Below are 20,811 nucleotides of genomic sequence, written 5' to 3'. Positions count from 1 at the left end.
TAGAACTGAACTAGAACTGAACTAGAACTGAACTAGAACTGAACTAGAACTGAACTAGAACTGAACTAGAACTGAACTAGAACTGAACTAGTACTAGAACTGAACTAGAACTGAACTAGAACTGAACTAGAACTGAACTAGAACTGAACTTAAAAACTCTGGCAAACTATTTTCAACTGAAATAGTTTGTTTTTGCATACATCATTCAACACTTTTTATTACCTTTTTACTAATTATAACACTTAATAGAAGTGTCAACAAATGGAAAGTGCCACAAGTTGTTGCTTTACTTCAAAAAGAATTTTAAGCCACCCACTCCACTGTTACTTGTTTGGCAAAGTGTTACAATTTCGAAGTCGTTTATTTATTTTGTTTTTTATTTCAGCTTGTGTATGCCGTGTCACTTGCTGTAAACTTTCATATAAAAATACATTTCATTTTATTTTGTTTATACATAAAATACAATCATTTCTATTTTTAGTACTTTTATTTTTTGCGTTTTGTGTTGTTGCTTGATGCTTGCTTTTATATTTTGTTTGTAGAATTTTAAGTGACTTGAAATTGCAATTTATTGTTGCATGTCTGTCGTAATAATTGTGAGTTAAAGTGAGCATTTTTGTTATACTTGTATTAAAATGAAGTTGATGATGTTGATAGTGTTGCTGCTGCTATAACTACTGTTGCTGATAGTATGTTGATGGAAATTTATACAATAAATTTATTTACAAATGTTTGCAGATATACATAAGTTGAAAATATAACCCCAAACGACTACTGATGAAATATGAGTGTATTACAACTTAACAACAAAATGCCAAAAATATCTCAAAATAAAAAGTATAAATGTTATAAAAGTTAAGTAGAGTGAAGTAACTTTGTTGATTCTTCTTTTTTTTCATTCTGACACATAAGGGTGAAATAACTGAAAATGTTGCTTAAGTTTTTTTTTGGATCTTTTGTCTTTTATTATTGTTTTGCAAATAGGACATTTAAATAATAAATTTAAATAGTTTTTAAAAGAAAAATTTTTATCAGTTTCTATGAAAAACGACGACGTCTGACTCCCTCAAGGAGTTTTGATGTCAATTATGGGTGACCACAATCAATGGAAAACAAAACAAAAAACTTTTTTTAGGTTCATTTATTTACTTATTGTTTTGTTTTTTTCCACAATTTATTTTTTTGTTTAAAAGTCTATTATTCAGCTACTATGGATTGGGTATGTTACATTATTCTTTTTATTATTTAAGGTGACATTGTCAATGTGTTTTATTTGTGAAACCAATTGAAAAGTTTTTAGTTTCCTTTTTTTGCAAAAAACAAACGATTATAAAAAACTTTACTTTGTTTATTTGGTTTGCTCTTTCTTTTTTGCTCCCTTAGCCGAAAAACTTCATTATGACAACAATTTTAGATATTTTTAGCATGAGTCAGACTTTACTACATTGTTCTAGATAGACATACACGTAAGTATTTTTCTTGTAGACTACGAGTAGTGTTGTTAATGATGCCGGTGTATTCCTCTACCCAGCAAACATATTAACTATATTGTCATGTGACAATGGACATGGGCACAAACAAGACTAGTTTTCTAGTCTAAAGGAATCATTTATTCTCAAATCGAACTATAATTGTATAGGAATGAAATGCTTAAAGCAAAGTTTGGGTATGGGAAAGCCTTTAAGTACTCGATCTGATATTAAATACATTTCTCTTCATGCTTGTGGGGTTTTCGATCAATTTGAGATTTAAATAAACGGACATCATTTTATAAAGTTTAAGAAAACAAAAACTTTTAGTCTTGTTTCTTTCCTTGTTAAATATATAACTCAAATTTTTTTTGGTTTTATATTTAAATTTTTAAGTGATTTTTTGAGGCCGATAGGAAATCTAATATATAAAAATGTAATGGTTTTTTATTTGAAAATATAGTTTTACAACGTAATTTTAAGTTTGTATTTAATTTTATTTATAAAAAAAAACTAAAAACTATTTATATCTTTTAAAAAATTCTACTTAGATTTGCACTGTCCCTCCTTCCGTCCGTCCGACTGTTCAAATACAAAGTTTCACAAATATCTTGAAAATATAATATAAAAAAGCAAACGACTTCTTTAAAAATTAATACAAAATTCATAAAGATTCCTTAGGAAAGTGTTAGCAACATTAAGAAGACTAGACAGTACAATTCCTTAATTTCCTATCAACCATCTATTCCATCTATCGCAAAAATAAAAAACAACACTTAAATAAAAACAAGTAAGAAATTATAGTCGGGCGAGGCCGACCATATGCTACCCTACTCCTGTTACAAAAACAAAATGTGATTTTGTTTATAATAAAGCATTAAGAGGAATTTACATTGCCTCAGATATACTTAAGTCATTTATTGTAAAATAAAATTGTGGACATTTAAGTCAAATTTTGTTTATGAATTCAGTTGTATGGGGGCAAGGTTCAGTTGTATGGGGGCTAGGTGAAATAAAATATAATAGAAGATTTTTTTACATGGTTTACATGGACAGAGAGAGGCAGACAGACAGATAGACAGAGAGACAAACAGACATACAGACGGACGGACATATCAACTCAGAAAATAATTCTAAGCCGATTGGTACTTTTGGTATTGGACCAATATTATTGAACGTTACAAACATCAGTATAAACCCAACATACACTAAAGTAGTGTAGGGTATAACAAACAAATAAATAAAATGACAAAACTGACCACAATGATTTACTTTCAAATATTTTGAGATTTTTGCAAATTATTTATGAACATCCCACAGAAAGAATCAACAAACAAACAAATAACTACAACAGCAACAATCTACCAACATAATTCTAACGATGACAATACAATACAAAAACAACAACAACAAAACACATAAAGTATTTCATTGAAAATCACAACAACTTTAGCAGCAAAAATCCACAATTCATTCATTTCAATTTATTAGTTAGTGGCAGAGTGGTCATAATAAATATGAATGGTTGTTAGTTTTTCCCTATGAATCCTACTACATATTTTCTTTTATACATATTCCAGATTTTGTTTTTCTTTTTTGTTTTCTGGTTACAACGTCAAGCAACAACAAAGAGCGAAAGAAAGAAGTTTTGTTTTTATTAACAAATAATTTATTATCGTTACATGAAAAGCCAAAGAATTTTTCCAAACAAACAAAATATTTCTTTGAGGTTTTTGATTTACTAAGGGGTCAATACAACAAATATAGATCTCCAGTCAAAAGTTTTTCGTATTATGTAAATTGTATTTTTAGTAAAAGTTGAAGTTGAGAAAGTAATATATAATTTATTAGATTGATAGATATGAATTAGATGGTTGGGAAAACTACAAACATTTGGTTATGCTAAAAATATTAAAATATAAATATATTAAATTTATTTCAAAATTGGAATCATTCTATAACATTAACTTTATAAATGTAAGAATTTCAGAAATCTAAGGTACTAAAAATTTCAATTAAAGAATTTTATTTTAGATAACATTTTTTGTTTTGAAATCTTTTTACTTCTTTTCAAATACTTAAAATTTTAGATATAAAGTAGACTCTGAATCTGAAGCTTAAATAATAATATGTGAATTATTGGATGTATTTTTAGTGTAAAAAAATTACATTATGAAATATTGCTACAAGGACAACACCTGCACTAACATGTGCGCTCACATTTAAAAACAGTCGGTAATAAAAATGATCGAACAACATTCTGTATCTCGCGATGAGGTTTTTATCATGTTCCTTTAAAAGCCTTTATAAATAGACATATAGCTGAAACGATTTCGACCACAGAATGATTAACAAACAATTTATTATCTTTCTTTTTTAAAAGAACTGAAGATCGTATTTAAAGGCCCTTTCTTATTAGCCTAATGTCTCCTGTAAAATACTCTCTATCGCTAGCTCAAGCGTTTTTCACATACGATCTTATATAAACATTATGATCAGACTGATCATAATGTTCATATAAAGCTCTATATTAAATACTCAAAATTGTTCTTAAAATTCTTCAACTTAACCATCTTAAAATCGCTTACAAAAGACTTTTCATCACCAACTTAAGACTGCGTGTAAAAGATTCCTGGCCTATTAAAGGCTCTCAATATGCGCAAGATCACTTAAAAAATTCGTTTATTGGTTAGCTCTAGATCGTTACCTATCATTATCTATATTTAGCTAAAAATCAAGATCTGCAATTTGTAAACGGATATCTCAATATCATATAACCGTATAGAACCTGTTAACAAAATACTTTTATTCACTAAATTTAGATCGCTTATGAGAGGCTCTTTACCTTCAATTCAAAATTGTAATTTATCAGCAGATCAATATATGAAAGGAGTAAACCAACATCCGATAAGTTACAACTTATGATATCATATGGCAGAAGCAGCTCACTATTATGATCGCTTAAAAATATGCATCAGCACTTCTTCATTCCACTAAAGACTCACGCTAGTGTATCGTTCAATCTGTAAGAGTTACCCAACCTACTGATATATTTAGCCTACTTTCAGGAACAGAATATTTTAAGTTTTAATGAATAAATTTAAAAAAAAAAGTGCTCTTTGTCACAGGTTTTCAAGTCTAGATCATTTTTTAATTCCTACTGTACTCTATAATAAATACAGTTTAATGCGCGCCTTATTTTATTACAATTCACAACATCTCATAATTTAATACGTACAATAATTTTCTGTGCTAAAAAGTTGTATGTGAATATTTTTATATACACATAACTCATGTACAAAAAGCAGGCTTTACATAAAAAAAATAGCAACAAATATGAAAAAAGAAGTTAAATTAAAATGAATTTTATGAGTACCCTTCATGTTGGAAGAATATAGTACAATGTAAAATAAATATGATGAAATATTTAAAAAGCTTTTAAGATCCTGTTTATGGACATAAGATACAAAAGTGATAATATTGTTTTAAATTTATCCAAAATAGTGATCCACTCTCATGGAAATATCGTTAGATTCAGATGTGAATCGAACCTCCTAACAACTGTAACAAATTGTGTGTCATTTCCATTTCTTTTTCTAAAACTTAATTAAATTAAATTCCAATTTTATTAGATATCCATTATTTTATATGTAACCAACAATCAGTTGCAACACTGTATAATAGCAAGTGAAGTGTAGCATGAGTTATAAGAAGACTATTTTGGTAGTACGAGTTTATTGTAAAGTAATAATACAGTCGTTTATAAGAGTATGGAAATAATAAACGTGAACACCCACAATATTTTCATTGCAATTGCAATATTTCGTATAAAATTATATTTGCACAAAGAAAGAGTAAAGCAATTGGTGGAAATTTTTCTTTCGTACTTAACGGACTCTTATTCTAATCAAGTTTATGAAAACCAGTACTTCTAAAATCGGTCAAGATTGATATAAGTATAAATTACTATAATCTTTTACTATATTTTAGTGATTCCAATAACATATCTTTTCGTTAAACCCTTTACTAGATACCAATATATACTTCATGTTCATTTCCACATGTGTTTGTGTATGAGTACATGAAAGCGTATGTGTTTAACGCAAATGATATTAAAAAGGTCCAGGATGCTGTTGTCTAGAAGCCTGTCATTCGAGTTGACTCCTGTAAACCAAGTCAGTCAAAGCCAGTAGAGTCTGTCTATCAGCTCCGTATGAGAGTATAAGTAAAATGAAAGAATGAAAAAAACTGAAACAGGAAAAATACTTGTCTGACTTAATATAATGCTTGTGCATGTGTTTGTATAAAAGTCTACAGCAGGATACAGATTTATACACATACAAATATATTACGAAAAAAAATGATCACGTACCTTATATAGGAAAGGAAAAGAAACGAAGTACATAGAGATTGTCCCAAATTTAGGATTTTATTCATTATACTGGCTATTTTTTGAATAATAGACTACAACCTTATTTTCACCAACTTTAGTGGCAAATGAGTTAAAATTATAGAAATTCGCATCAAACAAGATATTTAACAAATAAACAATTACATTGTCCCCTTTAAAAGCTACTGGGCTAGGTTATAAAAAACTCATATTCATATATTGGTTTAAATCAAAAAAAAGTGTTGCCAGGGCAACAAAAAAAATTGTATTAAAAATTTCATTTTAAAGTAATTTTTGCAGTTTTTTTTATTGCCAGCAATATTAACGTGGCAATTCTGTTGTTGTCAACATTAACTTATTTGTATTAAAAAAATATTTATTCTCTTCTTGCATTATCCATGTGTGACATTATTTTTCATCTTAATTCTTTAGCTTTTTCTCCATTTTCTTGCTTTTCCAAATGTGAATAATTTTTGGAAAAGTATTAATTTGAAATAGTATTAATGAAAATCACTTGGCGAGCAAAATGCACACAGTTGTCATGCAGGAAGAAAACAAAAATACGCATTAATTTATTTCACAGGATTGTTGGTGATTTAAATTTGCCTTTAATAATTATAAGTTTTTTTAAATACCCAATACAGCAGCAACTGCCAGCAGTTGATTTAAAGTGTGAATAAATTGAGATAAATTATGAAGTATATAGTTACATATTTAAAGAACAATACTGAACAATTATCACCATCGTGAAAAATGTGAAAAATACAGGAAATTCCCTATAAATGCTGAAGCTTAAAAATGTCTTTATTAAATTACTCTTTGTGTAAATAATGAAAAATGGTGTTTAAGTAAAGAAGAATTAAATCATAGGAAATTAATAAATTTTTTGTATAATTTCTTTTATTTGATAATTTACATTTACAAAATCAGCTAGAGATCCTTAAATAACGTCTAATTTAGAAAAAAATAAATAAAATATTTGATCACTTCCTTCCTTTTAAAAACAGTAGTTGCTAATATACAATGATTAAAGCAAAAAAATAAACAGATTATATTAAAGTCATTACTAAACTACTTCAAAGTAATTGAGATTGTCATTGTGGCGATCACTTTCACTATTATCATTTAAATTACATATCTTTGCATTAAATTAAAATCTAATTAAAAACTATTTTAAAATAATTTATATATCTTCTATCAACCTCCCAACACCTTCAAAATTCCATTAAATTAACAGACTAGACTATTTTTATTACATATTTTTTAACTCACTTAAAATATAAATTGGTTATAGACTATTTAATAGCAATAACAACAACAAAATCCTTATAAAGTCACTTATAAATCTATTACGAACTACTTACTTCTAAAAGCTTCAATATAAAAAAATGTAAACTAAACAAAAGCACTTAAGCTTGTTTAATATTGAAGTTTGTTAAAATATTAAAAACCCAAATAATAACAAAAACAATATTGAAGAATGTAAACAACCAGTCACTGGGCGAATTTTTAGAGATTTTTTCCAACTATTATTTTCTATCAACTAAAAATGCTTAAATTTTGCGACACATGTTGGGAAAAAATATAATTTTTTAAAGGACAATGTGCCAGTCTATTACTGGTACCTACGTTTATCAAAGAACAATATAAAAATTTTATTTTTACTAAACAACGAGGGTTCTAGTTTGCTTTTAAATAATATATTTTCAAAATCGACTGAAATAACTAACATTTCTTTAACCTTATAATCAAACCTCGTTCAAACTCACATCATATCAAACACACATACACACATGTAATCACATATTTATACCATCACCGTCATCATCATTCTCATTTTTGTTTCTTTTACATTTTTTTTACTTTTTTTAGCATTTTTTCTCTCTATAAGAGACAACATTAGTTAAATTTTAATAATGTCGCTTCTTTTTACACAACAGATGAAAAAAAAATAAATGTGGAAAAATAATAACATTAACAACAAAACGATACAGTGCAACATCATTTTGTTCCACTTAACTACTTGAACGAACTACAGTTTTAAAAGAAACAAACAAAACACATACATACATACGTTAACATATAGACAAAATAATGAATATAAAAATAAGCGAAAAATGTTTGTGAAAATAACAGAAGGAGCAGCAGCAGCATCAACAGCAGCCATCAACAAAACTCTAGCACGACAATATTAAGCCTCAAGTAGGGAAAACTACATTCAAAATAACGTCTGCACAGTTGTTGGCAAATGTCCGGGAACAATATTCTTATTTTTTTTTATTTTCTTTATCACATGGTGTAACTATTTTTCTAGATAATTTTTTTTTTATTTTTAGTAACCATTTTTTCTTTTTTGTTTTATTATGCATGATGTTGTGTAAGTAAAAGTTTTGTTAGTTTAAATGGTGAATACGGTCGGTGGCATAGAGTTTTGAATTATACCGAGGTAAAAGTAGTTTTCTTTTTAACCAAATATTAGTTCTTAGATTAAAAATAAAGAAAATTTCCAAAAGTTTGCTTATAACTACATATTATCATGCTATTTTGGCTGAGTACACTTTTAATCACTTTTAATTACTAACTTACTAACTTACTAACTTACTAACTTACTAACTTACTAACTTACTAACTTACTAACTTACTAACTTACTAACTTACTAACTTACTAACTTACTAACTTACTAACTTACTAACTTACTAACTTACTAACTTACTAACTTACTAACTTACTAACTTACTAACTTACTAACTTACTAACTTACTAACTTACTAACTTACTAACTTACTAACTTACTAACTTACTAACTAACTAACTAACTAACTTACTAACAAAAAAGTTGGTACCTTCTTGATATGAATAATTCCCCTAATCCATCGTAATTCGTTTAAATTATTTAATACAAATTTGCGATTTTGACCCCACTCCAATAAAATTATATTGTGATCTCATATATGTAGAATAATTTAATATTGCCTTTAGTAAAAATTGCTCTTGTAGAACATTTATTCTCACACAAAAAATTAAAACTAAGATGGTACCAAAGAAATTTTCATCTTACTCAGTGAAAGTGAAATTTTAAAGAACAAACTGAAGGCCTTGGCAAACCATTAATCTCCGACAAATATATATTTTCTTTAAATTATAATACTAAAAAATAATGATAATTCTTTTAAGAAATTTGGAAATTTACTTTTTGTTCTTTTATTATTCTATTACAAAATTTGTGTTGAAAGACGATTTCTTCCAAACTGAAGCTATTTTGTCTGTGGAAAAAGAAACATTACAAGCCATCCTAATACTTACACATCAAATATGTATTATACATACTTATGTACAAATAAAAAAATGTAAAACAAAATGCAAAAAAGAAAATAAAAAATTATGTTTTGTATGATATTAAAACATGTTGTTCTCATACGTATGTTGTGTTGTTTCATTCTACTTTTATAACAAACAACACAGCAGCAACAACAATAACGGAAACAACAAAGTTGTAGTAAATAGAATATGTGTTTCATATTTCCTTGTTGCATGTTGTACGAAAAATAAATAACAACAAAAAATGCAAAAAGAAAATTTTCCCGTTGTTAGTTTTAACAACAAACAATAAACAACAAAAGCAACATTTGCATTATGAATTGTTCTCTTTGTTGATGTTCATTAACATTTACCGTTTAATAATAATATGTATTCATATAGCAAAAGAAAGGGAGCATAGAGTAAAAGTGGGGGAAAACATGTTGTTTTCTTAGAATTAAAATTGTACTTGTATTTTAAAAGAGTGTATTTGAGTTTGTTTGCTTCACGTTTTACAAGTGTTTGAAAATCAAATGATGCGTATGATTAATATTTTTTAAATACAAAATGAGATTTTCAATATTAGTCATACGTCTAGGAGTAAGCTATAGAAATTTTATTAGGTATATATATAAAGGATAAGGAATAATAAATTGTTATAATATTTTAATTAATATTTTTGATATTTACCTTAAATATGTTATATATTGCCTATCGTTTTGTTACCTAAAAATGAAAAAAAAAATCTGTTAATATAATTTTAATTTGTATATATTATTTCAAAATACAAAAAAATTATTAGAATAAAAAAATATTCTATCAAATATTGAAAATTTACGTTATAATTACATTAAAAAGAAAATGTGATTAAATTAGATTAGATTAAAGATATTCAATTTATAGCTTAGTTAGTAAGTTAGTATGTTAGTATGTTAGTTAGTTAGTAAGTTAGTAAGTTAGTAAGTTAGTAAGTTAGTAAGTTAGTAAGTTAGTAAGTTAGTAAGTTAGTATGTTAGTTAGTTAGTAAGTAAGTAAGTTATTAAGTTAGTAAGTTAGTAAGTTAGTAAGTTAGTAAGTTAGTAAGTTAGTAAGTTAGTAAGTTAGTAAGTTAGTAAGTTAGTAAGTTAGTAAGTTAGTAAGTTAGTAAGTTAGTAAGTTAGTAAGTTAGTAAGTTAGTAAGTTAGTAAGTTAGTAAGTTAGTAAGTTAGTAAGTTAGTAAGTTAGTAAGTTAGTAAGTTAGTAAGTTAGTAAGTTAGTAAGTTAGTAAGTTAGTAAGTTAGTTGTCTCAGATATTGGATATCGTTGATAAAGTATTTGTTTTATGCAAACAAAACAAAAATCACGTTTATACAGAAGTAAAATTTGTGAAAATATGAATATAAAAAAATTCTTTAGCAGATTATAAGCAAACAAATAATAATATAAACATACAACAACATATTACAGTTTGGGCTTAAATATTTTCCCTAGACCTTCCAGAAAAAAATAATATATTTATATAATAGCAATGCAAGGAATATCTCAACTTTGCTATATCTACAACAACGACATCTATGAGTGTCATCTATAGAAAACCAATGCTAAAAAGTTTTCTTTAGCATTGGTTTTCTCCTCTTACTCGTATACTTTTTTTACGTTTCTGTTTTGTTATTTTGTTGATGCCTTAAGATATTTTGATTCTAAAAAAAACGACAACAGCGAAGATTTAAAGAATTTACTTTCGCAGTTTGTAGACTATGATACGAGGAAGTGTACAGAAATTTTCAAAATGGGCTTGAAATTTAAATAATCACAACTCTTTGTCTGTGAACCTATATAAAAAATATTTACGAAATCTACTGGTATATCTTCTCTAATAGTTAGGAAATCAGTTTTTTAATTGTTGTTTGAAAACGCCATAAGTCTTTAATTAATTTTTCCCCAATCCTCGTTTGTAAACATTGCATAGTTGCTACTTTGAATGGTTTGTTTGCAAGATGGGTAAACCAAACCCAAAGTTTATGTGTCTAGTTTTAGTGCTCTACAGATTATAGTCCCCGAACACATACAAAAAACGCACAAATGCATACAAATACACTTAAATTGTACAGACATTGATACTGAGCCATACATACAAATATATATATATAAATGTTTATCTATGATACTTTTGAAAACTGTGTACTTATTACAACGGCAACAAGAAACCAATATAAATGCCAAAAGTTGTTCTTGAGATACCCGGCAGTTCTAAGTGATTTCCTCTACAATGTGGTCTTCTGTGGATGAAGATAATAAATTTTCTTAATTTGGGTCGCTGAAATTAAACTAACCAAAATTTTATTTTGCAAACTTTTAATACATTGTTTTGACTCCTTCTAAAACTACTGGATTAATTTTATGTTAAATGCATTTGTGTGGATGTGTCTAACAAAATTTTTCTCTTTCACACATACACTTACACTAACCAATTTTATTTTATTTTTTCATTGTAAACAATAGAAGGTGATAGAAAAATATTTAAAGAACGTGATGAGAATTTATCGATGACACTATATCTCAGTCTCTCTGAACAAAAGAAAATATAAAGAAAAAAATTGAAAAACTTCAAGACACAAACACAATCATTTATGACTGTTACTCGTTGTATCAGTGTGTCTGTGTTGGGTTTGTGATGATGTGAAAAAATAATATTTGTTTTTTTTTTAACATTTTTATTTTATAACACATAATAGTTTTATGTGTGTGTGTTTTATTTTAAGATATTTATAAGAAAAAAATTAACTTTTAAATTGTATTACAATATCTATAAAAGATTATGATGATGATATTATTTCTCCCCCTTACAGACCTTCTTATTATAGAATAGACTAAAAGATATAGAGCATAAGATATTTATGGTAAAGCGAAGAAGAATATTGTTGGTTGAATAACTGAGAATTATGTTTAAATGTTTTGTTTTTTTGTTATAATATTAAGAGGTTTTAAAAAGCGATGCACAATTTTTTAAACTTTAGCCTTAGCCGAAACTGTTTAACATTAATTAAAAAAAATATATATATTAAATGCATATAAAAGTATTATTTATTTTTTATTATTATTATTTATTATTACTTGAAAAGTTAGAGAACAAAACAGTTATTTTCTCGATTGAATCTTAAGTTGTCCTTTAAGGATTAATTTTTATTTTTATTTTTATTTGAAGAATATAAAGGATATGTTACGGTACTTGGGCGCCTCTGTAGGATGTTATTCACTAGGTTGGATTTTCACTAGAGACTCTGATAAAGGTGCGCACAATAGATAAAATTGAAAAATAATATCAAAGAATTTCATCTCCTATTTTCTCCTAATTTGCTCTTAAAATGGTTGTTTAATTTCTAAGAGATTTTAAATATTAATTTTAAAATTCTGCCGAAATAAAAGTGTCATCTAGTTTTTTAAACATATTCTAAATTAACATTCAATCGACAAGTTGCCAAAGTCATTAAACGCCCGAAGTGTTCATTTATAAAAAACACTCAGGATGTTTGCAGGATGGATGCAGTGTTGCTGCTTTAATAAACTTTGCCTCTTTAATAAATTTCACAATAAAAGAAAAGTGAGAACTTCAAACTTTTCAAGCAGACACTTGATAAAATGCATAAATTAAACAAACTCTTGTTTTTTTAATAAACTCAGCAGAGCTGCCAGATGTGACAAATTGCTTACTCTGAAAAAATCAAATAAATAGAAAATTTCCTAAAGAAACTTTCAAAATTATAACAATAGAAAAAATATTTTTAGTTTCTTATTATTTTTCTCCATTTGTGAATTTATAGAAAATATATAGTTTCATTGTTAAAAGTCTGGCATTTCTTTTTGTTTATGTTTGCCGCGTCAGAGCAACTTTATCGCAGCAGCACTTGTTGCTGCAACAAATAATAAACTTATTTGTTTTTTTTTTTATATAAATACAAACATACTTTTAGTTTTAATAAACTCATATGAAATGTTAAATACTTTGTAGGGAGAATAAATATAAAATTATACATTATTTTTTTCTGATTAATTTTCGTTACAAACATATGAAAATATTTTAAAAGTGTTGGTATACGCTTTTGTAACTATAATACCAACACATTTATAATAAAAAATACATAGATTGGGGCGCACATCACACCAATAGAATATGTTGTGATTTTTACACCTAGAGAAATAATTAGTGAAAATTTTAGCATTTAATTTAAATTTGAATTTAATTAAACTGCAATAAATTCTCTTGTAGGAGAATAACTTGACATAATAATAGAGTCTTTTAACAAAATCAGCATAAAGTCTACTATTATTCTCAGTGTATAATTGTATGTGTACTATAGGTAATTGTGTAAATGTTTATTTGGTATAAGTGCAAAGTTTTTAATAAAGACTAAAAAACACGATAGGATAAAAATATTAACAAAATCATTATCAACAACAACTGTAATAAAAACAAAATCCATAAAGAAATAAGTTGTAACTACCAACACATAATTAAATAACCACAACATTGTTGAAATAAATATGTTATTGTTGTTTTTTTAATGTTTATAACAAATTTTATTCATATATTATTTCCAGACTACGACATTAAATACCCTACAAGTTAGTATACGTTTAAACAAGCTTTTTATTTACATTAATAAGAGCCTAGTTACCTTAAAGACTATTGGTATACTTTAAAGTGGGACTCTTCTTATTGATTATGCTTTTTTAGAGAAGAAGATAACAACAAAAAATAATTTTAAATTTTATAATAAATAAAATATTTTGTACTATTTAGTCACAAACATTTTCTAGGTACTTTACTATACAATGGTAGGTAGTACATTGAATAATAATTAATCGCTTTAGAGTGAGATTTAAATTTTAAAATCCATTTGTAGAAAAGCTAAAAGTATACATATGTATGTTGTAGGGTATACCCAGACTACTATGTTGGCAGGTAATCCCTTTCAGTGATTTTATCATAATAATGAGAAAATATTTAATAAATAATAAAATAATCATCATGATTATTATCATTAAATATATGAATGTTAAACATAAAAAACACTCATGTCTGTCATTCATAATGTTATGTCCGATGATTTAAAGAAACAATCACAGGAACAGTTGGACAGAGTTGGGCAGAAAGTATTCTTATAGGTATTTTGTTTAAAGAATAAAAGAGAAAACTGATGGAAAAGCTTTCCGAAAAACAATGATCGGGATTGAAATGTTTTAAAAAGTTTCATAATAAAAATTTTAAAAGACAAAAAAAGTTGTCTAAAAAATGTAGAGCTTTCCATTCAAAATTTATAAAGTTTTCAAAAATTCCGTTAATAGTTTTCTAAAGAAATCGTAAACAGTTTAAAAAAATGTTGAAAGCTTATAAAGTTTTCGAAAGCTAAGCAAGTTTGCGAAAGCTTCTTCTTTCTGTCACCTGAGTTGCCCATTGCAGCAATTACTCAATGATTAATAATATTATTAAAATTAATTTATATGATCTCGTAAATATTTAATATTTTTTTAATAGTTGGCAAACATTTTGTTAAAGTATTTGCGTTATTATAATTATTGTTGAAATTATTATATAACCATAAAATAAAAAAATATATATTTTTTTTAATATTTTATATAAAATATTTTTTTTATTATATTCTATTGGTATTTAATACAGAATTCATTGATTAAATAAACAAATTATTTATGGTTAAGAGCAAAAATAAAAACACTTGAAATTGTTTCAATCGAAATTTTAGCTGTTATTGTTGGCTAAAGTAGTTGCTGTAGTAAATTAATTCATTCAATTCAGTCATTCAACCACAAAAATTTATTATATTATATATGTATATAAAAAATAAATCACACACTTACAGATAAACATTAATAATTATTAAAAAACAACATAAAGTGTCATTATGATATACATTTGTTTGCGTTTTTTTATAATTTACCTATAGCAAATTAAAGAGTTACTGGGAGCGATAGGTAGATGATTGGAAGAATAAACGGATATTTAATAAAATAAGTTAGGCAAATTGCATAACACTTTCAGCTTTATACAGTGCTCTACTAAATTATTCATCTACTGATTGTGGCATTAATTAATTTAAGTTTGTTAATTCAATTAATTATGTTCACACTGTGAAAACATTTATTTGTGACCATATTTTATCCATACTTTGGTGTCATGTATTTGTTTGTCTGTTTGTACACTGTTGCACTAACGAATAACTGACAAAAACAAATATTTTATTAACAATTTATCAGATTGAATAATATTGGATTAAAACTATTTTAATAATTATATTAAAAAAAGAACAAGTATTTTAATTTATATTAAATCAAAAAAAGTCCAGAGTTTTAATTGGAATTGCAGTGATAATTAAATGTTTGCAGACATTATTAAAGTTTATTAATTATGAGTAATAAACATATTTATTAAATAGTTCTGTACTTTAGATATAAAAAAATATTTTCATTTATTAGTGGTTATAGCAGTAGTGAACAACAAATTATTTAATCCTGGGAAAGATGGGTGATAAAAGAAACGAATTATTTAATTTACTAACTTACTAACTTACTAACTTACTAACATACTAACTTACTAACTTACTAACTTACTAACTTACTAACTTACTAACTTACTAACTTACTAACTTACTAACTTACTAACTTACTAACTTACTAACTTACTAACTTACTAACTTACTAACTTACTAACTTACTAACTTACTAACTTACTAACTTACTAACTTACTAACTTACTAACTTACTAACTTACTAACTTACTAACTTACTAACTTACTCACTTACTAACTAACTTACTTACTAACTAACTTACTAACTTACTAACTTACTAACTAACTTACTGATATGTAAAAATTATATTAGGATTGAAAATGACACAATTTTACAACCTTTTGCCATCATGTTTCGAAAACAACTCAAAAAACTCGTCTTGAAGTTGTCATACCTACAATGAATTTATTAGCCAATTTCCCACACACATACATTCACTATTCCTAGAACTGTTGTGTAATAATGTTTGCGCTAGAAAAGTGGCGTGGCAAAAAGCGTTAAAATTCCTTTTATACAGTTGTTTTTTTTCGGAAAATATCGTTATTTAAGAGGATAATAGAGAGAATATGTAGTTGTTGTTTTGTGGTAAATACTATGTATGTTGGTAAAAACAGTTTGTTGTTATTTTGGTAAGTACACTTTTAAAGAATTTTCAGTTGGAAATACACAGCCAATGTAAGTAAGTATTTATGTGGCTTGTTGCTATTTGAATTGGATTTTTTCTTCTTATTACATTTGGTATTTGAGTAGGGTTACTTATCTTAGCATCTTATCTTTTAAACGATTGTTATCAATTTATCTATGTATATCTATCTATCTATCTATCTATCTATCTATCTATCTATCTATCTATCTATCTATCTATCTATCTATCTATCAATCTATCAATCTATCAATCTATCTATCTATCTATCTATCTATCTATCAATCTGTCTATCTATCTATCTATCTATCTATCTATCTATTTATTTATTTATCTATCTATCTATCTATCTATCTATCTTTCTTTCTTTCTATCTATCTGTCTATCCGAGTTTGTGTAGGTACTTAACAATCTGATTATTAATTTTTGACAAGATATGAATTGAAATTTTCTGGAGTGAAAACCCTACGCAATTCCATTTGAAGCACCATAAAATTTTGTGTTGATGTAAGTTGATTTGATATTTCAACTTTGAAGTTTAGTTGGTACTTGTAAATGGAATGAAAGTGATATTATTGTGCGTTTTTTATACCACAACATTTGAGGTAGAAAACATTAAGTGAAGATAGTACAAAGAATGTGAATATTTGTGACAAATATGATGACTGAGCAAATTTTCAAAAATTCTAACAAACACAATTGAATACATTCATGTGTATGCAATCTAAGGCAATATTTGATTCAATTTAACATTTATCTATTTATTCCAGTAACTCTGTTTAACGTCAAGCTTACATTTTGTTGTATACAAATAACATATTTGCTAAAGTTTTATATCTTGCTGTTTTGTGCCTTTAACACTAAATCCATAAGAATAATGTTTTAATCCCATGAAGGTGTTTTTATGTTTATTTTATAAAAATAAATTTTCTTTTTTTATATTTTCTTTACAAATAAATGTTTACAGATTAAATGATTACGGTATTTCTTTTTTCTTCCACCATTCACTATCTTTTTCTTCCCTTTTTAGTCATTCATTCGTTTAAACATTTAAGAAGATTAAAGAGTGTTGATATTAATCTCCGATTTTGTTATTATTAAGAAAACGACAAAAAAACTGAAATCATCCAATACAAAGTGTTTTACACGGAACTCAGTGGAAAAAATTATAATAAAATTAAATATTATGGCATTTTATTTAGTGATTTTAGTTATTTTTCATGTTTCCTGTGAATTGTGTTGGTCCTGCATGTTGTTGGTTAATTTGTTGTAATGTTGACAAGTCTACAAACAATGTTGAAACACGCAATGCTGCTTTATTATACCCTACAGTGCGATAGTAAGTATTTATGTTAATGTTTGTAATATTCAATCAAAATAATCCCCAAAAATTGAGTCAAAACCATTTATGCCCTTTTCGACTGTCTATGTATATACTTAGCCTATACATCCGTTTTTTACTCAACAATCAAATTTAAAAATTATTCCTTTTTTAAAAATAACACATTAAATTTTGCTAATAATCGAAATCGTCTTCAGAAAATCACTTTAATATTTATCCGCCAAACCTTATCTTCTAAGGGTATTGTGCGTTGGACTAGACCGAATGTTTACTTTTTAACTAGAAGAAGTGATTTAAAAGTTACAAAATACTTTGTTTATACATGTAAGGAGTTTTTATTAAGACCATATTTGTATGTGTCGGCCATAAAGTTAAAAGCTGTAATAAAATATGAACAAAAATAGTTTTTACTATGTTGACATTTTGGTTTTGAGAAAAAGAGTTATACGATGTTGTAATATAGGATTTGATGACAGATTTATTCTTCGCCCTCAACCACAAATCTTAAAATCATATTTTCTGTAATACACAACTTTAGTACGATTCTCATGAAAGAATGTATACTATTAACGATCAGGTCATTGAGGTTCCTTAACGCACCCATGGTTTGGTCAAAAAATTCATGATGAAATATTTCTTATGGCAGAAATAATTTCAAGTCTAATGAAATTCCACGAGGGTCATTTCCAGTTAAGTAAACATCGGGTCCTTAACGGGAACCGATTTCAATTTAATACTTTTCGAGAAAAAAAAACCCACGAAAGTTCATATCAATACTACTAATACTAATATCCCTTTAACGATGAGTAACTTCTATGTCACACACATAAGGATGTATGCCAATAATGATGATGTAAGCTCCATATGACTTTATAAGGTCCAATTTTAGAATATATGTTTATTAAAAATTTAGCAGATCGCTGTACACCCATTTGGAAGTACTTCATAAAGTACAGAAGAGGAATTTGATTAGTTTACTTTGAATTTCATATATTGCGCTTTTCTGTGGGCCGATCATATCTTACTTTCAGCAGATAGACATGCCTTGATCGTCTTAGAATTTAATGAGGACTCAGAATATGACCTCTATTTCGATATTTTACAAAGCGAATGATAAAATGGGTAAAGGCAGTGTGATCATGAGATCTTTTAGAGAGTTGAATGATGTTAAGAGTGTCTCCCAAATAATAAAAACTGACACGGATTCAGTTTCACGCATGAACATGATAAAACCAGCTAAAACTTCTTACACAATAATTTACTATAATTAATCATATACCTAAGCAAACAATGACTAGTAATGTCTTATTTAATCACTTATTTTGAAGCGAGCGGTGAAAGTACTTAACTTCAATGTCATTACCGTGTTATTATAATGAGTCAAAATTAATAATTATTTTACTATTAAAAACACAACTTTATATACTTCGCCATTTCACATTCAAAATATTTAATTTAATATTTAAATTTTACCAAAAATATTTCTACCTAACAATAATTAACTCTACTATTTTACTCCACAACATAATTAAAGCTTAATAAATATGTCAGTTATTTTGTAAAATTTCAAACAACAATAGCCATGTAAATTTTGCCACAATTAACTCATTATTAATCATTATAATTTGACACAATTAAACTCACAATTCACAAATCGTTTAAAAATTTTTACACAAAAACATAATTCTCCATTGACAAGTTGGTCATTTCTACAGTTGATAACAATTTTCTGTTATATTTTTAAAATTGACAACATAAAAAAATGGCATGAAGTCAATTTTTATAAAACATAAAAATGTATGATTTATAGATGATTTCAATTGGAAAATGAAAAATAATAAAAAAATAAATATTTTGTAAAATAAACCTTTCAAATGCAGTTAGTTTGAGTAAATAATATAAAAAACTATAATTTAAGAGCAGAAAAAGAGCAAATAGTTTGCCACAAAAAAAAATAATAATAATAACCAACAACATAAATTAACCCAACACAATGATATTTCAGTATTTTTTGCTTTTTTGTTGATTTCATGGCTCAGCTGTCAAAATGACAATATTCGACACATACATACAATATATATTAAGGGTAATAAAAAATGGAAAATACTCCACAGATTTATGGTCGAAGCCTCTCGATATAAGCAGTTGCTTAAACAATCATGAAAGAGGTTTATGTTAATAAAAAATTTCATCTTGAAGTCTATACAATAAGAGTAAAAAACTAGTTATTTATTAATAAAATTAAGACTATAAATTTCATTATCTTTATGGTTAACAAATTTATTTGATTAATTTTTCCTAAATATTTTGCACATTTTTTTTATTTTAAATAAATAAAAAAATTTCTAAAAGTTACAAATTTTGTATCATTTTTACTGCTAAATACATCATTTCTGTCTGTTTATATAATAACTATAAACGGCAAAACTTACTATGAGATTTGGTATTTCAATCATTTTCATTTGTAGTCATAATCTGTGATATCAACCGTTGAAATCCTTAAAGACCCTCTAGTGTTGTTACTCTATTGGTATTTTACTTATTTCTTCTTGTTTTCTTTATTTTTATGGTCAATATAAATTAAACATAAAATGTTATGAGTTTCAGTTTATTTCAGTATTTTTATACATAAAATTTTGTGTAAATAAACCGAAAGTTAAATTTTCAGGGTTAGTTTGTTGCATTTATGGTTGAATGAAGAGGAATATTACCAAACAGTATTTATTTGATAGAGTGGAGTTGCCATTAAGTTTATTATTTTATAATTTTTCCATCCTTGATCTGATCTCCATTATTACAATTTTATGTTGTCCGTTTTTTGCTAATTCGACAGCATATAATTATCGTAGAATTTAGTCCCAAATATTTCTGTAGTCTTCTGAAAATTGACCCATAACATACCCATTTACATCATAAGTATTATCAAAAGATTTGATGTACATGTGATGTCATGTGATCTTAGGTGTATATCTAAAAATTTAATGTGCAAATAATGCGTACAATGACCTTACATGGTACTTTTATTACTTGTATTCTCACAAGATATGAGTGAATTGCAATTTATCTTCTCTTGTCGAGTCAAACTTCTCCTAGTCCAAAGATGAA

The 20,811-nt window shown here is 26.3% G+C and overlaps 1 long non-coding RNA gene across 1 annotated transcript in view; it reads right to left on the bottom strand.

Moving 5' to 3' along the window:
* The window catches only part of LOC124418856, a 141,036-nt gene that overhangs the window by 100,593 nt on the left and 19,632 nt on the right, over nt 1-20,811 (bottom strand). Inside the window, exon 2 of the long non-coding RNA XR_006940264.1 lies at nt 9,848-9,883. This is a non-coding gene — a long non-coding RNA (uncharacterized LOC124418856). The remainder of the gene's footprint in view (nt 1-9,847; nt 9,884-20,811) is intronic.

The sequence above is a fragment of the Lucilia cuprina genome, chromosome 3 (assembly GCF_022045245.1).
Source record: "Lucilia cuprina isolate Lc7/37 chromosome 3, ASM2204524v1, whole genome shotgun sequence".
NCBI lineage: Eukaryota > Metazoa > Arthropoda > Insecta > Diptera > Calliphoridae > Lucilia > Lucilia cuprina.
Note: the sequence above shows the minus strand (reverse complement) of the source record. Positions and strands in the feature narration are given on the sequence as shown.